The sequence below is a fragment of the Ovis aries genome, chromosome 13 (assembly GCF_016772045.2).
Source record: "Ovis aries strain OAR_USU_Benz2616 breed Rambouillet chromosome 13, ARS-UI_Ramb_v3.0, whole genome shotgun sequence".
Lineage (NCBI taxonomy): Eukaryota > Metazoa > Chordata > Mammalia > Artiodactyla > Bovidae > Ovis > Ovis aries.
The window spans coordinates 16,591,155-16,609,302 of NC_056066.1; the positions used below are offsets into that span (position 1 = coordinate 16,591,155).

General features: G+C 43.7%; 1 protein-coding gene across 2 annotated transcripts in view; it reads left to right on the forward strand.

Annotated features, from left to right (window-relative positions):
* Positions 1 to 18,148, forward strand: part of CAMK1D (calcium/calmodulin dependent protein kinase ID) — a 393,517-nt gene that overhangs the window by 311,867 nt on the left and 63,502 nt on the right. The gene's annotated exons all lie outside the window — the stretch shown is intronic.

Consider the following 18,148-nt stretch of genomic DNA (forward strand, 5'->3'; position numbering starts at 1 on the left):
TGAGTGAGTGAGGTGCCATTTGAGGTCACATAATAGGTGACCTGGGGAGATGTAGGAAGCGTTACTACAAATAAAGCTGGTGGAGGTGATGGAATTCCAGCTGAGCTATTTCAAATCCTGAAAGATGATTCTGTGAAAGTGCTACATTCAATATGCCAACTGCAGTGGCCACAGGACTGGGAAAGGTCAGTTTTCATTCCAATCCCAAAGAAGGCAATGCCAAAGAATGTCAATTACTGCACAATTGCACTCATCTCACGCACTAGGAAAGTAATACTCAAAATTCTCCAAGCTAGGCTTCAATAGTATGTGAGCCGAGAACTTCCAGATGTTCAAGCTGGATTTAGAAAAGGCAGAGGAACCAGAGATCAAATTGCCAACATCCAGTGGATCATCGAAAAATCAAGAGAGTTCTAGAAAAACATCAACTTCTGCTTTCTTGACTATGCCAAAGCCTTTGGCTGTGTGGATCACAACAAGCTGTGGAAAATTCTTCAAGAGATGGGAATACCAGACCATCTGACTTGCCTCCTGAGAAACCTGTATGCAGGTTAAGAAGCAACAGTTAGAACCGGACATGGAACAACAGACTGGTTCCACATTGAGAAAGGATTATGTCAAGCTTGTCACCTTGCTTATTTCACTTATGCAGAGTACATCATGTGAAATGCCAGGCTGGATGAAGCACAAGCTAGAATCCAGATTTCCAGGAGAAATATCAATAACCTCAGATATGCAGATGACACCACACTTACGGCAAAAAGTGAAGAAGAACTAAACAGCCTCTTGATGAAAGTGAAAGAGGAGAGTGAAAAATCTGGCTTAAAACTCAGCACCCAAAAAACTAAGATCATGGCACCCAGTCCCAGCACTTCATGGCAAATAAATGGGGAAACAATGGAAACAGTGAGAGACTTTATTTTGGGGGGCTCCAAAATCAGTGCAGATGGTGACTATAGCCATGAAATTAAAAGACGTTTGCTCCTTGGAAGAAAAGCTATGGCCAACCTAGACTGCATATTAAAAAGCAGAGACATTACTTGGCTGACAAAGATCCATCTAGTCAAAGCAATGGTTTTTCCAGTAGTCATGTAGGGATATTAGAGTTGGACTATAAAGAAAGCTGAGCGCTGAAGAATTGATGCTTTTGAACTGTGGTGTCGGAGAAGACACTTGAGAGTCCCTTGAACTGCAAGGAGATACAACCAGTCCATTCTAAAGGAAATCAGTCCTGAATATTCTTTGGAAAGACTGATGTTGAAGCTGAAGCTCCAATACTTTGGCTACCTGATGCGAAGAACTGACTCATTGGTAAAGACCCTGATTTTGGGGAAAACTGAAGGCAGGAAGAGAAGGGAACTTATGAGATGGTTTGATGGCATCACCGACTCAATGGACATGAGTTTGAGCAAGCTCCAGGAGTTAGTGATGGACAGGGAAGCCTGGCGTGCTGCAGTCCAAGGGGTCGCAAAGAGTTGGACATGAGTGAATGAACTGAAATGGTCAAGGCAAAAAATTAAGCTCTTTCCAGGGTTGGTATAAATGCCTTGTGCACATTTGTCATCCTATTGATAAAATAATGGGTCTTAAAAAGAAAAACATTTTTAAGAATAAGTGACATATAATCCATAAACCGTAAATTCACCCTTATAATACAGAATGCAATTCACTGGGGTTTTAGTATACTCACAAGCTTGTGCGACCATCACCACTATGTGATTCCAGAATATTTCCACCACATAATGAACTCTGTACTCACACTCTTATTCTAATAATTTGTTTTTATGGAGAGACAGTTTCTCATGTGAAAGCATGAACGTTAGGTCATGCCAGTTATTCACACTTGGACCATCAGTCTTTGTTTAAAGACAGCTCCTATATTTCAGGCATGGTGTCTCAGAGGTAGTGATTCTAAATTATCTCCAAATCTCAGGGAGGTTTTCACAAAGCTGTTCTTCATTCCTGGCGGTTAGTGGTGTCTGTCTTGGGAGAAAACCTTTCTTTGTTTTTGTATTGAGGCTTGTCCGTAACACAACCCTAATGAGGTTTTGCAGGTTGTTAAATGTTGTCTTCAAATATGTTGCAGGGATCACATTCAGTGTCATTTTACACCTTATTTCACTCTGTGCTACATGTGCAAGGTAAATGTATGGATGCTACAAAAGTAGAAATCTATCAGCAGGAATTCTTTTTGCCCAGTAATGGACTAAACACATGGGACATGTGTGATGGAGCTTTTGGTATATTCCCAGACTGGAATGAATTTAGGCTGAGTGAGAAAGAGCAGTAGTGTATATTTAAGTAAAATCTCTATTTTATTGTCTTCATTCGTAAAGAGCAAATTAACTGAAGAAGCCATTTCAGCATATAATTTATGTTTATGCAATTTCAAGGGAAACTATGATGGCTTAGCTGCTTTCATTCTACAGATGGCTTTGGTGTGGAGTTAAATCTGTGGAGTTCAAGTTCACACTTTATCATCAACAAATGTGCAAGATTACAGCTGCCCACTGTAGGGTTCCCTGGCTCTGGGCCACCTTTGTACCTGTTGAACCACACAGGTTCTTCCTAATTATCAATCATCATTTAGATCCAAGCTTGGACATCGTGATTTCAGAAAAGGGTTTCCTGATCTGAAGGAAAGCCTTTCTTTCTGATCTGCCCCATCTCAGTCCTGGAGACACAATTGGGCCATGACATTGCCAGCCAGGCACTCACACCCTGGGTCACTCTGTCCCCACACGCTGCTCTGTATCACTCATAACTCACCTGTTAGCAGTTTATCCTAAACGGATTTTTGACATGATTTTAAAACGGATAGTTATAAAAATATGCTGAAAGGTCCTCTTATTTAGATGCTTTTAGGTGCAATCTTCTATTAAGAGGAATTTACCGAGTCTTGTCTGCTCAGGGTTCGCAGACAAAGCCAGAACCAACCAGGCAGAAGAACCATTCACTGGGTGAGTTGGGGGCTCTAGAACATTGTTCAGTGGGGTGCCTCTTCCAAGCAATAAAGCAAAACACAGGGCATTAGGATGTCAAGGGGAGATAAGATTGGAGAGAGAGAGGTGTAAGATGCAAACCAGTAGCAAGTTGAGGTGCCTGGGAGAATTGAGAATGGATGGCTGGATGGAGGAGGTGGGCTTCAGAACTCTCCTCTTGTACGCTTCATGGTGTCTGCTTTGAGGATTTGTATGACTGCTTATATATGCCATGCCCGGCTACACCCAGATCCCACTCACTGTTTTGTTTTGTTTGCATATGTGCAAAATCTTCCTTTATTTAACATCTATTGAGTTAGCTTTCTGTCTGTGCCAGGTCCTGGATAAAACAGTGTCAGCAAACAGGCTGATGGTACCTGTGCCTTTGTGGAGTTCTCAGTCCAGAATAGGCAGGAATGGCATAGGAGGGTCAGCACTGGACAAATATTTCAATGTTTAATTCTGCAATGAGTGGTGGACAGAAATATAGATGCTAAGAGAGAGTGTTTTGGGGCAGGGGGAGGGGAGGACCTAATGTGGTATGGGCGTCAGGAAAGCCTTTTCTGAAGTCATGATGTCCAAGCTTGGATCTAAATGATGATTGATAATTAGGAAGATGAAAAAATGTGTGTGGTTCAACAGATACAAAGGTGGCCCAGAGCCAGGGAACCCTACAGTGGGCAGCTATAATCTTGCACATTTGTTGATGATAAAGTGTGAACTTGAACTCCACAGATTTAAGTCCGAATGAGAGGTAGACAGTTTTTACTTTGGTTGTGCTTTTTTGAAAGCGTTGTAAGACCTTTCTCATATTACTTCCCTGCATGTGCTTTCACGCACACCTGCTGTAAGATTTTCAGTAGAGATTAGCTGAGAAACACCAGAATGAATATAAATGCACACAGTAAATTAAAGCTGAACAAACAAAAGAATTAAAATATATTTTTTAGACTTGTCATAAAATTGGGGCTGCATCAAGTTTCCTTCAGATTCTGAACCTCTGAGCATGTGTGAAGTTGTGTAATTGTTCTCGGTTAGTTTTGAACAAACTCACGCAAGATAGGCAGAGATGTGCTGACAGCCAACTGGCAGTTCCCCACGTGGGAGTTGGCGATTTTACGAACTATCTGTAACCAATCCATACTCCAGACCTGTTCCAAAGCTGTCTCCAGTCTCCTCCAGTTGTTATCTACTTGAGAAATGCAAAATTATGTTCATACTCAAAAATTGCAAAAGAAAATAATTGTTGCCAAGTGAAATTTTCCTCATTGGAACTAGCGGCGGGAAGGCTGGGATGTAACAAACATTTCATTACAGAATTTTTTCCGAAAATTATAATTAATGTATTCAAGAACATCTGTTAATACAGAGCTCGTGCATATATGTATGTTCTACCACAAGGTCACTGCTTGGAACTCTGGCCCATCAGTTAGCTTCTCGTTAACTAAGAACGTCTCAGAAAACGCGCCATCAGAGGTCAACAACGTTCAACCCTCACCTTGCGAGTCCTCATTATGTAAAGTTACAGGAATACATGTAATTAATACAGAAGTCACAATACAAAGTTGTGAGATTATATAAGAAAGCTGACATTGTCACAAATTCACGTCGTAATGAGGTGCATGAATATCTTCAAAAAGCCCAGCCTGTTTACCCAGAACAGAGAGGAGAGCAGGGGACCCTTATGCTGGTGGAACCAGAAGCTCTTATGTCAAGCTCCTTTCTTTGCAACTTCCTCTACACTGATCCCTTATCAGTCAGCTCCTGCCCCACTTCCCCTCCATGCCCTGCAGAAAAGGGGTAAGGCGACCAACATTTATAACACACTACAACATGCTGGGAGTCTGCCTAGGGATTTTCCCTTCGTTGTCTTACTTAATTCTTAAAGCAAGCATAATTCCGTCTTGTGTAGTTGAGAAAATGAGGCTCAGCGAGGCCAGTCCTGGGTACCTTTCTCTTCTCTGTGTCCTCAGGCATCTTCAGTCCCAAAGTCGAGAAGCCATTTCATATCCCGCTGACTCCTGGCTCTCTGCCTCCAGCCCTGACTTTCATCTTCTTAAACACGTGGACATTTTGCTGTCCGTATCTTCCCTGACCTCTCAGCAGCATCTGTCAGGGTTGACCAGACCTCCTCCTTGACTTCCATGGCCCCATACTGCTCCTTTGCTTCCTACCTCTATCTGGTCCTTTGTTGGCTCGTCTTTGAGCGTTGGCATTCCCAGCACTCAGCTGCCTTTCTCTTATCCAGCTGCACTCTCCCAGTGGATCAGGTCTACCCTCTTGGCTTTGAAGGCCGTCTGCATGCTGATGACTTGCTAGTTTTGAACTCTAGCCCTGATCTTCCCCTGAACTTCAGTCTCATATCCATGGCTACCTGCTTGACCTCTCCATCCATCCTCTAGGTACCTCAGACTTTCTTATCCTACCCAAGGCTCCAGATCTGTGCAGTCCAATATGGTGGTGCCATGGAGCTGTTTACATTAATTAAAGTTCAATAAGATTTAAAAGTCAGTTTTCCAGTGCCACGAGCCCCGTTTCAAATGCACAGTAGCTCCCTGTGAGTCGTGGTCACCACATCAGAAGGCAGATAAGGAGCATGTCCATCACTGCAGGAAGTTCTGGTGGTCAGTGCTGACCTAGTTGTTTTTATCTCCTCCAAACTTGTGCTTTCACCAGGGACCCCCTTTTCAAATAATTTAGTTGTTCCTCAAGTCAAAAATCTAAGAGGCATCCTTTTTTATTTTATTTCATTTTGGCTGCGCTGAGTTTATGGAGTAAATGCTGGAATCTATGGAGTTTGTTAGTTTATTTATTATCACTCAGGCTTTATTGCTGAGTGCGGTCTTTATCTAGTTGTGGCGAGTGGGGGCTATTGTTCATTGCCGTGCATGGGCTTCTCATTGCAGTGGCTTCTCCTGTTGCAGAGAGCCTGAGCTCTAGGCCTGTGGGCTTCAGGAGTTACAACATGTGGGCTCGGTTGTTGGGCTGCATGGGCTTGGTTTCTCCTTGGCATGTAGGATCTTCCCAGACCAGCAATCAAACCCGTGTCTCCTGCATTGGTAGGAGGATTCTTATCCACTGGACCACCAGGGAAGTCCCAGGAGACGTTCTTGATTCCTCTCCTTCCAGCATGCCTTATATCAGTTTTATCAGTGAGTCTTGTCTACTATGTCCCGAAAATACATCTCACGTCTTTGTGCTCCTCGCAGACCCCAGCGTTCCCCACGCTGAGCCAGCAGCCTCTGCCACCTGAATCGCTACAGGGGCTCCCCAGCAATCTGCCTGCTTCCTCTCTTGTGCTATAACCGTTGTCCACACACCAGGCAGCCACGCCTGCAGGCACTTCAAAGCCAAGTCTTTGAAAACTGTAAAATAGTTCTCCTGTCTTCTGGTTGAAAACCCTCCAGTGATACTTCATCTGATGTAGCATAAACCTACTGTTTTTAAATCTTAGTTTACCTGGCATCTTTGTCCGTTTGGGCTGCCATAGCAAGGTACCGTAGATTGAGTGGCTTGGAAACAAGAGAAGATTGTTCCTCGTGGTTCTGGAGCATGGATGTCCCAGGTCAGAGCGCCAGCATGGCTGCATTCTGGTGAGAGCTCTCTTCTGGCTTCGCCCGACTTTTCCTGGTGTCCTCATGTAGTGGAAGTATGGCCAGCTAGGTCTCTGGAGTCTCTGATGAGAGTGCTCATCCCATTCATGACGGCTCCACCCCTGGCCCAATCACCTCCTAAATGCCCTACCTCCTAATACCATTTCTTTGGGGGTTAGGTCAGCGTATGAATTTGTGGGGGGTAGGGATAAACATTCAACACATAATGCATGGCCCTATATGACTGAGGCCTTCGATTTCTCAACCACGCTGCACTGCCCACCAGACTCCAGTTCACCATGACTTTGTTTTTGGTCACCAAATGCCCCAAGACTGGGCTGTCCTAGTCTTAGGACAAGCTCACCCCTTTGCCCAGAAGCTCCCCTTGGTCATCACTTGGCTGGCTCTTTCCTGTCTTGCAATGGGGCCATCTTGAAGCCCACGTTAAAGTGGCTCCACCAGATACTCATCTCAAGCTTGTTTCCATCTCCCCACAGCATTCCAGACTCTTAATGTTTCACTCCAGTATTCTTGTCTGGGAAGTCCTCTGAACAGAAGAGCCTGGTAGGCTATAGTCCGTAGGGTCGCGAAAGAATTGGACATGACTTAGCAACTAAACAACAACAACACCGTTTCACGTTTATCTGTTCGTGTATTTCCTTTTTCTTCCTCCCTCACTGGAACATAAGTCATAGATACTAAGGATTCAGTATGGATAAGACATGCTTTGCCCTCTTGGAATACAAAAGTCTAAAAATGATTTGTGGCAGAGTGGCGCCTCAGAAGCGTGCTGGGCCCTTAAAAATGATCTGTAATTAACTTATCTTTTTTTGGAATGTGGACAGGTGTTGGAGTTAGAAGAGATCAGCTGTTTTAATCTTGAGCATGCTGATAATTTTTTAAATAAATCTTTTCATCCTTTTCTTATGAGTAATGCAAAAGTAAAATTTCTTTATCAGAGTCTCAGCTGACAGGTTTCATACTCAAAATAAAAACACTTTCACTTCTTTCTTACCCATCGTTTCGGCTCTAACCACACTTTTCCAGGCCAGCCTTGAGGCTGGATGGGAACTGGGGGAGGTGGGGAGGGGTGGTTGGGGGGGGTGATTCATAGTTGATAAATAGGGGAGATGGTCGTAAGGAATCACTGAGGTCCCACCAAAGCAATGAAAGTTGTTGCCTCGATGGATGAAAGAATCAGAGCACACTGCAGAGCTGACTGACTTGGGGCTGGAGGAGTGGATTTGCTCTTGTGCGCATATCTGAAGGCAGTAGGAAGCCTGCAGGATCAGAACTGTAAAAGCAAGTGGACCTCCAGGATGGGGAGGACAGACCTACATTGGAGGACGGTGTGCATACCCTGCAAAAGGACTCCCCTTCCAGTACGTCCCTGCCTCCACGCCCACAGGCGCCGATGGCCACACTCTAAGCAGCGTCTCTCTCAGAAGGGGGTTCGTTAGGTCACAGGCGGCTTGGAGTTAAGTGCCATCCAGCACAGCCCACACCGTCTCCACTGCCTGGGTTTCAAAATCCTTCGTGATTTGACCTCATCCTCACCACTCGCATCTTCCAGATAAGTCAGGCTTCTTTGCAGTATCTTGTCCGTTCCCACCTCTCTCTTCTTCCTCCCTGTCGTGATCTTCTTCCTAATGCCTTCCTTCAGGAATCAGCTGACGTTTTTCACTCAGTGCTGCGCCAGACTCCCAGACACAGAGGAAGTTCCAACATCCCCTTCAGGAACCTTCTCTAACCACAAATCTCTCCCCTCTGGGTTGTGCTGTGGTCAGCCAGCCTGGGTCACAATCTGGCAAGTCATTATTTGCTAGTGGTCTTGATGGTCAACTTGAACTTTGTTTGTAGCTCCCCAAATATGAGCTAAACTGCATGCCACGTGTTGGGCTTATAGATGGTGCTCACTTAACACTTCTTTCATTGACTCTATTTCCCTGGAAATTAATTCAGCAAGAACTCTTTTCATGATTGTTCAAATGACTGGACTCTCCCTGCCCGCTGGGCTTTTCTCCACTTGACTAAATACTGCTCCTTCTTTAAGACGGCTTCGATTCACCTTTTCCTGCCTTGTCCCCGGGGCCTCTTTTAGGTGTCTTTCTGTGGTCTTCCAAAGTACCCTCACCCCTCAGTCCCAACTCTCTTCTCTGTCTGTCCTAGTCACCCCCTCTATACACACTGGACCATGTGCCCCTTTGAAACAGGAAAACATATTTTATCAAGTGATACAAGACTCTTTGATTAGGTGGATACAAAAGCATACAAGTAAAGTAGCAAAAATGTTTTCTCCCAATAAACCTTGAAAAAATATAAAGAAGGGTATACCCTTGCAGGGGCTTCCCTGGTGGCTCATGGGTAAGGAACCCACCTGCCAATGCAGGAGATGTGAGTTTGATCTCTGGGTCGGGAAGATCCCCTGGAGAAGGAAATGGCAACCCACTCCAGTGTTCTTGTCTGGGAAATCCCATGGACAGAGGAGCCTGGTGGGCTACTCATGGGGTCACCAAGAGTCAGACACAACTGAGTGACAAAACAATAACAATCATGCATCCAGAGATTCACTACATGGATATGGACTGTCCTTTATGTTGCTCAGTGTATTCATCTGCTGTGGAGTTGCCCACCACAAAACACCACACACCGGGTGACTTGAAACAGCAGGAACTTACTTCCTAACCAATCTGGAGACTCAGGTCCAAGATCAGAGTGTGGGCAGGTTTGGTTTCTCGAAGCCTCTCCCTGGTGTGCCAACGGCTGTCTTCTCACTATGTCCTGACAGGGTCCAGCCTCTGTGTTCATCCCTGGCGTCTCTTCATACTAGACCTGTATTACCTCGCTTAACTTGTATTACCTCTTTAAAGGCCCCTTCTCCAAATACAGGTCTCATTCTGAGGTGTACTGGAGTGGTTAGGATTTCAACATTAAGAAATTGGGATCGGGGGGCACAATTCAGTCCACAACACCCTGATACCTAGAGAGCAAAAGAGCCAGAATCAAAATGCAGCGGCATAACAAGGGGTTAAATGTCTCTGGTCCATCCCGTGGAGAGGCATGTGTTTGTGTTTTAGAAATTTCTGAACAGATTGAGGCTGGGAAGATGTTGTGAAACCGAATTCTGAGAATAAAGATATTTTTATTATTAAAGTGGGATTTGCTGAAGGAGAGAAAGATTGAGGACAGAGGTTTCATGAAATAAACCCTTAATCTTCCTGGAGAGGGTGAGAGAGCCCCCCAGGAGCAGAGGGTGGGGGCACCAAAGGCAGATGAAGTCACGAGAATTGGGGAGTGGGGGCGAAGTGACAGTGGGTGCCCTGTGTGGGAGGAGGCAAGGCCTAGAGGCATGATTGAGGCAGGACTGATGGTCCCTTTCTTTCTCCTGGCTGGGTGAAAAGAATGTGTATTTCTGTCATCTGAGCCTTGGGCTTTCACAGTTGAAAAATGCTTTGTTTTCAGCCTCTCAATCATAACCTGCATGTTTCAGGACTGCCTTCCCCTTAGGATTCTATGTAAATAGGGGAAATGGTTCTTAGAAAACACACAATTGTAACCAGTCTTGCACTGGGGCACATTAAGGCCATATGGCTCTTGTAACCAAGTCACCTGGGTCTTTAATACTGGTGCTGCCTCATTATGTGACAGTCTTGTGAATTTCAGGGCATGTCTGCTGTAACACTGCTTTGTATTATCCCAGTATCAGCACTGATACTTCTCAGACTCCTGTCTCTAATATTAATAGCACAGTGCTATACTGTTTGGTCTTGTTGGGGAGGAAGAAGTTTTCTTCAACCCTCTGAGGGCCCCTGGCTGGATCTGAAGATGAAGCTCACAATGACACATGAATAGGGAAAAAGCAGACACATTTTATTGAATCTTTACATATGTAGCCTACACAAGGCAACTAAGTCCTCAATAAGTGACCAGAGCAGAAAGCTTTTATACCTTTTAGGCAAACAATACATTTATGGACAACAACAATACAAAGGGGTTTGGAATAGGGGTAGTAAATGAGGAAGACATAACTAAGGTGAGAAGGATTAGTTGAACTCGGTTTGTTTGCCAGTTCCACTCTGGGTTGATCAGAGTGTGTCTCCAGTGAAAGGAGAATTTATTTCCTCCCTTTAGACAGGAAAGGGGGAGCTTTTTCCTACACTTACTTCTTAACTGCCTTCAACTCAAAATAATTTTATGTCTAAGAGGCATATATTGGGGTGACATACTCTGGTTTCCATTGGCCTTTTTCATCATTTATTAAATCTAACTTTTGGAGTAATAGATTTTTGGAGCCTATTTTCCCACATTAGCACAAATATAAGTTTTGAATGGATGTGTGGATGATATTGTTATAACTTATAACACATGCTGTAATTAACAGTAAATCTTAAAATAAGAGGATAATATCTACCAAAATCAGGGGCTTCCCAGGTAGCTCAGTGGTAAAGAATCTTCCTGCCAAACAGGAGATGCAGGAGACTTAGATTCAATCCCTGGGTCAGGAGGATCCCCTGGAGGAGGACAGGGCAACCCACTCCAGTGTTCTTGCCTGGAGAATCCCATGGACAGAGGAGTCTGGTAGAGCTATAGTCTGTGGGGTTGCAAAAGACCTGGACATGACTTAGCTACTAAACAACAACAATCCACCAAAATCAGATGGAGAAGTTCAACTGCATGTAAAAAGCAGGGTAGTCTGCCTAATACTAACAATGGATGCATGGTATACTGACAAAGTTGTTGATAGTACATTACAGAATATATTATGGTCTAGGATCAAAACTTACAGTTTACTTACTTGATCCAGCAATTTTAAAACTGTGTTTCTTGACTATTTTTTAATTTGAAGAGATCTGCATTACTTAACATTTTGCTAGGAAATATTATTGAGATCATTGTTGTTTAGTTGCTCAGTCACATCTGATTCTTTTGTGACCCCATGGACTGTAGCCCACCAGGGTCCTCTGTCCACAGGATTTCCCAGGCAGTAATACATATGACCATTATATCTACTACTGCAGGCAGGAATCCCTTAGAAGAAATGGAGTAGCCATCATGGTCAACAAAAGAGTCCGAAATGCAGTACTTGGATGCAATCTCAAAAACGACAGAATGATCTCTGTTCGTTTCCAAGGCAAACCATTCAATATCACAGTAATCCAAGTCTATGCCCCAACCAGTAATGCTGAAGAAGCTGAAGTTGAATGGTTCTATGAAGACCTACAAGACTTTTTAGAACTAACACCCCAAAAAGATGTCCTTTTCATTATAGGGGACTGGAATGCAAAAGTAGGAAGTCAAGAAACACCTGGAGTAACAGGCAAATTTGGCCTTGGAATGCGGAATGAAGCAGGGCAAAGATTAGTAGAGTTTTGCCAAGAGAACGCACTGGTCATAGCAAACACCCTCTTCCAACAACACAAGAGAAGACTCTACACATGGACATCACCAGATGGTCAACACCGAAATCAGATTGATTATATTCTTTGCAGCCAAAGATGGAGAAGCTCTATACAGTCAGCAAAAAACAAGACCGGGAGCTGACTGTGGCTCAGATCATGAACTCCTCATTGCCAAATTCAGACTTAAATTGAAGAACATAGGGAAAACCACTAGACCATTCAGGTATGACCTAAATCAAATCCCTTATGATTATACAGTGGAAGTGAGAAATAGATTTAAGGGCCTAGATCTGACAGATAGAGTGCCTGCTGAGCTATGGAATGAGGTTCGTGACATTGTACAGGAGTCAGGAATCAAGACCATCCCCATGGAAAAGAAATGCAAAAAAGCAAAATGGCTGTCTGGGGAGGCCTTACAAATAGCTGTGAAAAGAAGAGAAGTGAAAAGCAAAGGAGAAGGAAAGATACAAGTATCTGAATGCAGAGTTCCAAAGAATAGCAAGAAGAGATAAGAAAGCCTTCCTCAGCAATCGATGCAAAGAAATACAGGAAAACAACAGAATGGGAAAGACTAGAGATCTCTTCAAGAAAATTAGAGATACCAAGGGAACATTTCATGCAAAGATGGGCTCCATAAAGGACAGAAATGGTATGGACCTAACAGAAGCAGAAGATATTAAGAAGAGGTGGCAAGAATACACAGAAGAGCTGTGCAAAAAAGATCTTCATGACCAAGATAATAACGATGGTATGATCACTCACCTAGAGCCAGACATCCTGGAATGTGAAGTCAAGTGGGCCTTAGAAAGCATCACTACAAACAAAGCTAGTGGAGGTGATGGAATTCCAGTTGAGCTGTTTCAAATCCTGAAAGATGATGCTGTGAAAGTGCTGCACTCAATATGCCAGCAAATTTGGAAAACTCAGCAGTGGAAAAGGTCAGTTTTCCACAAGACTGGAAAAGGTCAGTTTTCATTCCAATCCCAAAGAAAGGAAATGCAAAAGAATGCGTAAATTACCGCACAATTGCACTCATCTCACACGCTAGTAAAGTAATGCTCAAAATTCTCCAAGCCAGGCTTCAGCAATACGTGAACCGTGAACTTCCTGATGTTCAAGCTGGTTTCAGAAAAGGCAGAGGAACCAGAGATCAAATTGCCAACATCTGCTGGATCATGGAAAAAAGCAAGAGAGTTCCAGAATAACATCTATTTCTGCTTTATTGACTATGCCAAAGCCTTTGACTGTGTGGATCACAATCAACTGTGGAAAATTCTGACAGAGATGGGAATACCAGACCACCTGACCTGCCTCTTGAGAAGTCTGTATGCAGGTCAGGTAGCAACAGTTAGAACTGGACATGGAACAACAGTCTGGTTCCAAATAGGAAAAGGAGTATGTCAAAGGCTATATATTGTCACCCTGCTTATTTAACTTATATACAGAGTACATCATGAGAAACACTGGGCTGGAAGAAGCACAAGCTGGAATCAAGATTGCCGGGAGAAATATCAATAACCTCAGATAAGCAGATGACACCACCCTTAAGGCAGAAAGTGAAGAGGAACTAAAGAGCCTCTTGATGAAAGTGAAAGTACAGAGTGAAAAAGTTGGCTTAAAGCTCAACATTCAGAAACAAAGATCATGGCCTCTGGTCCCATCACTTCATGGGGAATAGATGGGGAAACAGTGTCAGACTTTATTTTGGGGGGCTCCAAAATCACTGCAGATGGTGACTGCAGCCATGAAATTAAAAGACGCTTACTTATTGGAAGGAAAGTTATGAGCAACCTAGATAGCATATTCAAAAGCAGAGAGATTACTTCGCCAACAAAGGTCTGTCTAGTCAAGGCTATGGTTTTTCCAGTGGTCATGTATGGATGTGAGTTTGTACTGTGAAGAAAACTGAGTGCCAAAGAATTGATGCATTTGAAGTGTGGTGTTGGAGAAGACTCTTGAGAGTCCTTTGGACTGCAAGAAGATCCAACCAGTCCATTCTGAAGGAGTTCAGCCCTGGGATTTCTTTGGAAGGAATGATACTAAAGCTGAAACTCCAGTACTTTGGCCACCTCATGCGAAGAGCTGAGTCATTGGAAAAGACTCTGATGCTGGGAGGGATTGGGGGCAGGAGGAGAAGGGGACGACTGAGGATGAGATGGCTGGATGGCATCACTGAGTCAATGGACATGAGTCTGAGTGAACTCCGGGAGTTGGTGATGGACAGGGAAGCCTGGCATGCTGCGATTCATGGGGTCGCAAAGAATTGGACACGAATGAGCGACTGAACTGAACTGAATACTGGAGTGGGTTGCCCTTTCCTTCTCCGGTGGATCTTCTGGACTCAGGGATTGAATCTGTGTCTCCTAAATTGGCAGGAGGATTCTTTACCATTGAGCCTCCCGGGAAGCCCATTGAGATCATTCAGTTCAGTTCAGTTCAGTCACTCAGTCGTGTCCGACTCTTTGCGACTCCATTACATCCAGCTACTTGGTATATGAGTAGTTAAGATTCACATAGTGATAGCAGTGCAGTATTACAGGCACGGAGGTCAGAGACTGAGCAAACCCAGGTTCACTGCAGACAAGTTGTTCTAAATAAATGTCCAAGTTCAATGGAGAGGATAGAGAATTTTCAAGCCATATCCCCTGTCTTCTGTTCCTTTAGTGTTGGTAGCCAGTTTTCTTGTATACTTCAGTTCAGTTCAGTCACTCAGTCATGTCCAATTCTTTGCGACCCCATGAATCGCAGCACGCCAGGCCTCTCTGTCCATCACCAACTCCCGGAGTTCACTCAAACTCACATCCATCGAGTCTTGTATACTTACATCTCCCTAAAGCTGAACCTCTCTCCCATGGCTGCCATTAAGTAATTTTATTTATTGACCTGTTGTTATGGTCCTGCTCCTTTTCTCCAATCACCTGACCTCATCCTTCTAATTGCATTCTGGTGCTTTGCAAGTTTTCCTTGGGGAACTCCATTTCTAATGAGGACCTTTAAACCACACACACTGGAAGCTCGCTGTAGAAGAATATTGACTCAAGAAAACCACCTGTCAGCTCAGCAGCTGACCACCCAACCTTCATGCATCCTGCCAGCCGGAAAATGAGACATGCCCCTTGGTACAATTCTAAATTTACTTCCTTACCAGTGATTCTGGGATCCCGGTTGTTCACAAGTGATTTTGAAAATGATTGGGTGTCTTAGCTCAGGCTGTCATAACAGAATACCAGCAACTGGGCAGCTGAAAGGACAGAGATGTATTTCTCACAGTCCTGGAGTCTAGGATGTCTGAGACCAAGGTGCTGGTTTGATTCCATTTAAGGGCACTGTTCCTGGCTTACAGATGGCCACCTTCTTTCTGGGTCTTATGGTGTCCCTTATTCTTTTCATGAACACACTGATTCCATAATCAGGGCTGCACTCTCATGACCTCAACTAAATCTAATTACCTCCCTAAGTTCCCACCCCCAGATACCATCATGTGGGCGTTTAGAGCTTCAGCTTATGAATTGGGGGAGCTCAAACATTCGATCTGTCAGAATGGCCTTTTTGAAATGTATGCTAGAGGAGATTTTTGCAAAGTATAAAAACTTACAAACTTTAAGGTATTTTTATCAGTATTGTTACATTTTTTTATTGGCAAGTTTTAAAACTTTTCCCCAGTTCCTTGGTTTCCAAGGAAACTGCATTCTTTCTGAGCACTGTTCAGAAAAATAAATCCCTGGTGCAATTTGGAATTTAAGAAGTGAAATATTAAATGGGCAGAAAATTGAGACCCTGACCCTACCTAGCACAGGAGTATCTTACACTTCAATTCCGATGCTTCACATCATGTTTTTTTAGTTTTATTTATTTATTTGGCTGTACTGGGCCTTAGTTGTGGCACATGGGATCTGTGCTGGGACACATGGAGGCTTTTAGTTACGGCATGTGAGTGAGCTCTTAGTTGTGGCATGTGGGCTCTAGTTCCCTGACCAGGGATTGAACCTGGACCCCGGCATTATGAGCATGAAATCTCAATCATTGACCGCTAGGGAAGTCCTTGCTTCAGATCTTATTGCATTGCTGAACTATCACAGAGAAAATATTATTCAATAGCTATTAATACCTCACATCCCATTGCAGAGAAGAGGACTTTGAAAGACTAGAAAGCAGGAAAGATCAGTTTGGAGGGAGAGAAGAGGTCTGGCAAAGTACAGGTTATGGGGTGCCAAGGGTGGGGGTCGGGGTGGGGAGCATTGTTGCCTAAGGCCTTCAGGCACCTTGCAGAGCACGTGAGTAGCAGCCCAGTGGTAGAACACTAGCTCAGCGCCCTTACTGAAGGTGAGCCGATGTAGGGGGTGAGGAGGGGCACAGTCAAGGCAGACTTTTCCTCCTGCACCGCTAATGACGCCTTGATTGGCACCAGCTGCACAGGGTGGCTGGCACCTAGTGGGCGCCCAGTACACATAGAACGAATGATGAATAAATGACCTGGTGAAGTGAATTCCCTCCAGGTGAATGCACCCAAGTTCACCCTACCCCTGGCATCAACACATCTCCTGCAATACATTCTTGGACTCTGCAGAGTGTTTGCATTGAAGCTCAGTGGGAAGAAGAGTCTGGAAAAAAGGGAAGAGTGGTGAGAACTAGATGTGAGTTGCTGAGATGGAGTGTGAGTGTCCTGGGATTCGGGTTTACCCAGGGATGGGTCATTTAGACAGCGCAGTTGTCCAGCTGTACTTACTCCCCTGTTGTTTCTGTTTCTTTTCACTCTTTGAATTGCTTTTTTATTTTTCCAGAGTGCCTTTCTCTTTTATCTAGATTGCTCAGTTTGCTTTGGAATGAGACATTATCCAAGCTCAATATGGCTCGGACTGATTATAAGTAATGGGAGAGACTCATACACAGGCCTTTTATAGCTGCAATTTTGTTTTATTAGTTCTTTAAAAAAGAACATTTCAGTGGCTCAGTTATTGAACATTAATTGCCTTGACTTGCAGAAAATGAATCATGGCTTCATGTGTTGGTGTATGTGTGTGTTACTGCTGGTGCCTGTCTTTTAAAGATGTAAAAGTTATTTGTGAAACTTTCATGATTTTGGTATTTCAAATATATCTTTTTCATTTTATTTTTGGGAAATTTGTTTTTCTTTTATTAAATAGTGCTAATAAATCCATTGAAGCTAATTTCCAAGATGGCTTAATTATTTGAACAAAACACTTTTTCTTTGAGAATCCTATAGTCTAAGAATTTGAAGGCAGAGGTGTTGAATTGTTTCTGTTCAGGATTTTGCAGTTCTGTTACTTTGTGAAACTCAGAGCAGCATCAAATATCAGAGCTGAAAGGGACTCTGGAGGTTGTCCACCAAGGCCTTTTGACCTTTGGTGACCTAGGTCCCCTTTTGATAAATACCAAAAAATAGTTAATGCAATCTGAAACTCAAATTAAAATGGAATATTCTCTCCCCCAAACCCAATTAAAACAATATACTGGAGTGTCATTTTTCTATCTTTTTGTAATTCAGAAGTGGCTTTGATGTTCTGATGCATCTGAGGGAATGATTGACTAGATTAATTCCCTTATTTCATAGATGAAAAGACTGAGGTGCAAAGGTTCCCAGAGTTTTCATCTTCTCAGCATCTTAAGAGCAGATCTGGGTCAAGAACCCAGACATCCTGTTGGCTGCTTGCTGTTTTGCCTACAAACACCCCCTCCCACCGCCCAGATCTTTAAGGCTATACTCACATATGAGGTGGGCCCCTCCCCAGTGTTGTCTCCCTGTCACTGATGATTCTGGAAGGTTATTCTGACTTAATGTTGTCCCAGCATGATGGAAAAAAAGGCCAAGAGAGACTTCTCAGGCCTGCCTAGCCACAGGTCCTAGTGTGTTTTTATTCACTTTCTTTCCTTCTAGACCATCTGTACCATCATGACATAAAACGCTTTCCTGGTATAACTTCTGGGGAACAAGGAGACAACATTTAAATCTGAAAATAGATTCATTTTTGAAATAAAATTTTAGTCTTTCACCATACTGATAGGTCTTATTGATAGTTTTCCCTGAACAATTCAATGTGTCTTCTTAAATGTATACTGATTTGGGGACCTCCCTCATGGTCCACGCTCCCAATGCAGGGGGCCCAGGTTTGATTCCTGGTCAGGGAAGTAGGTCCCACATGCCACAAGACTGAAG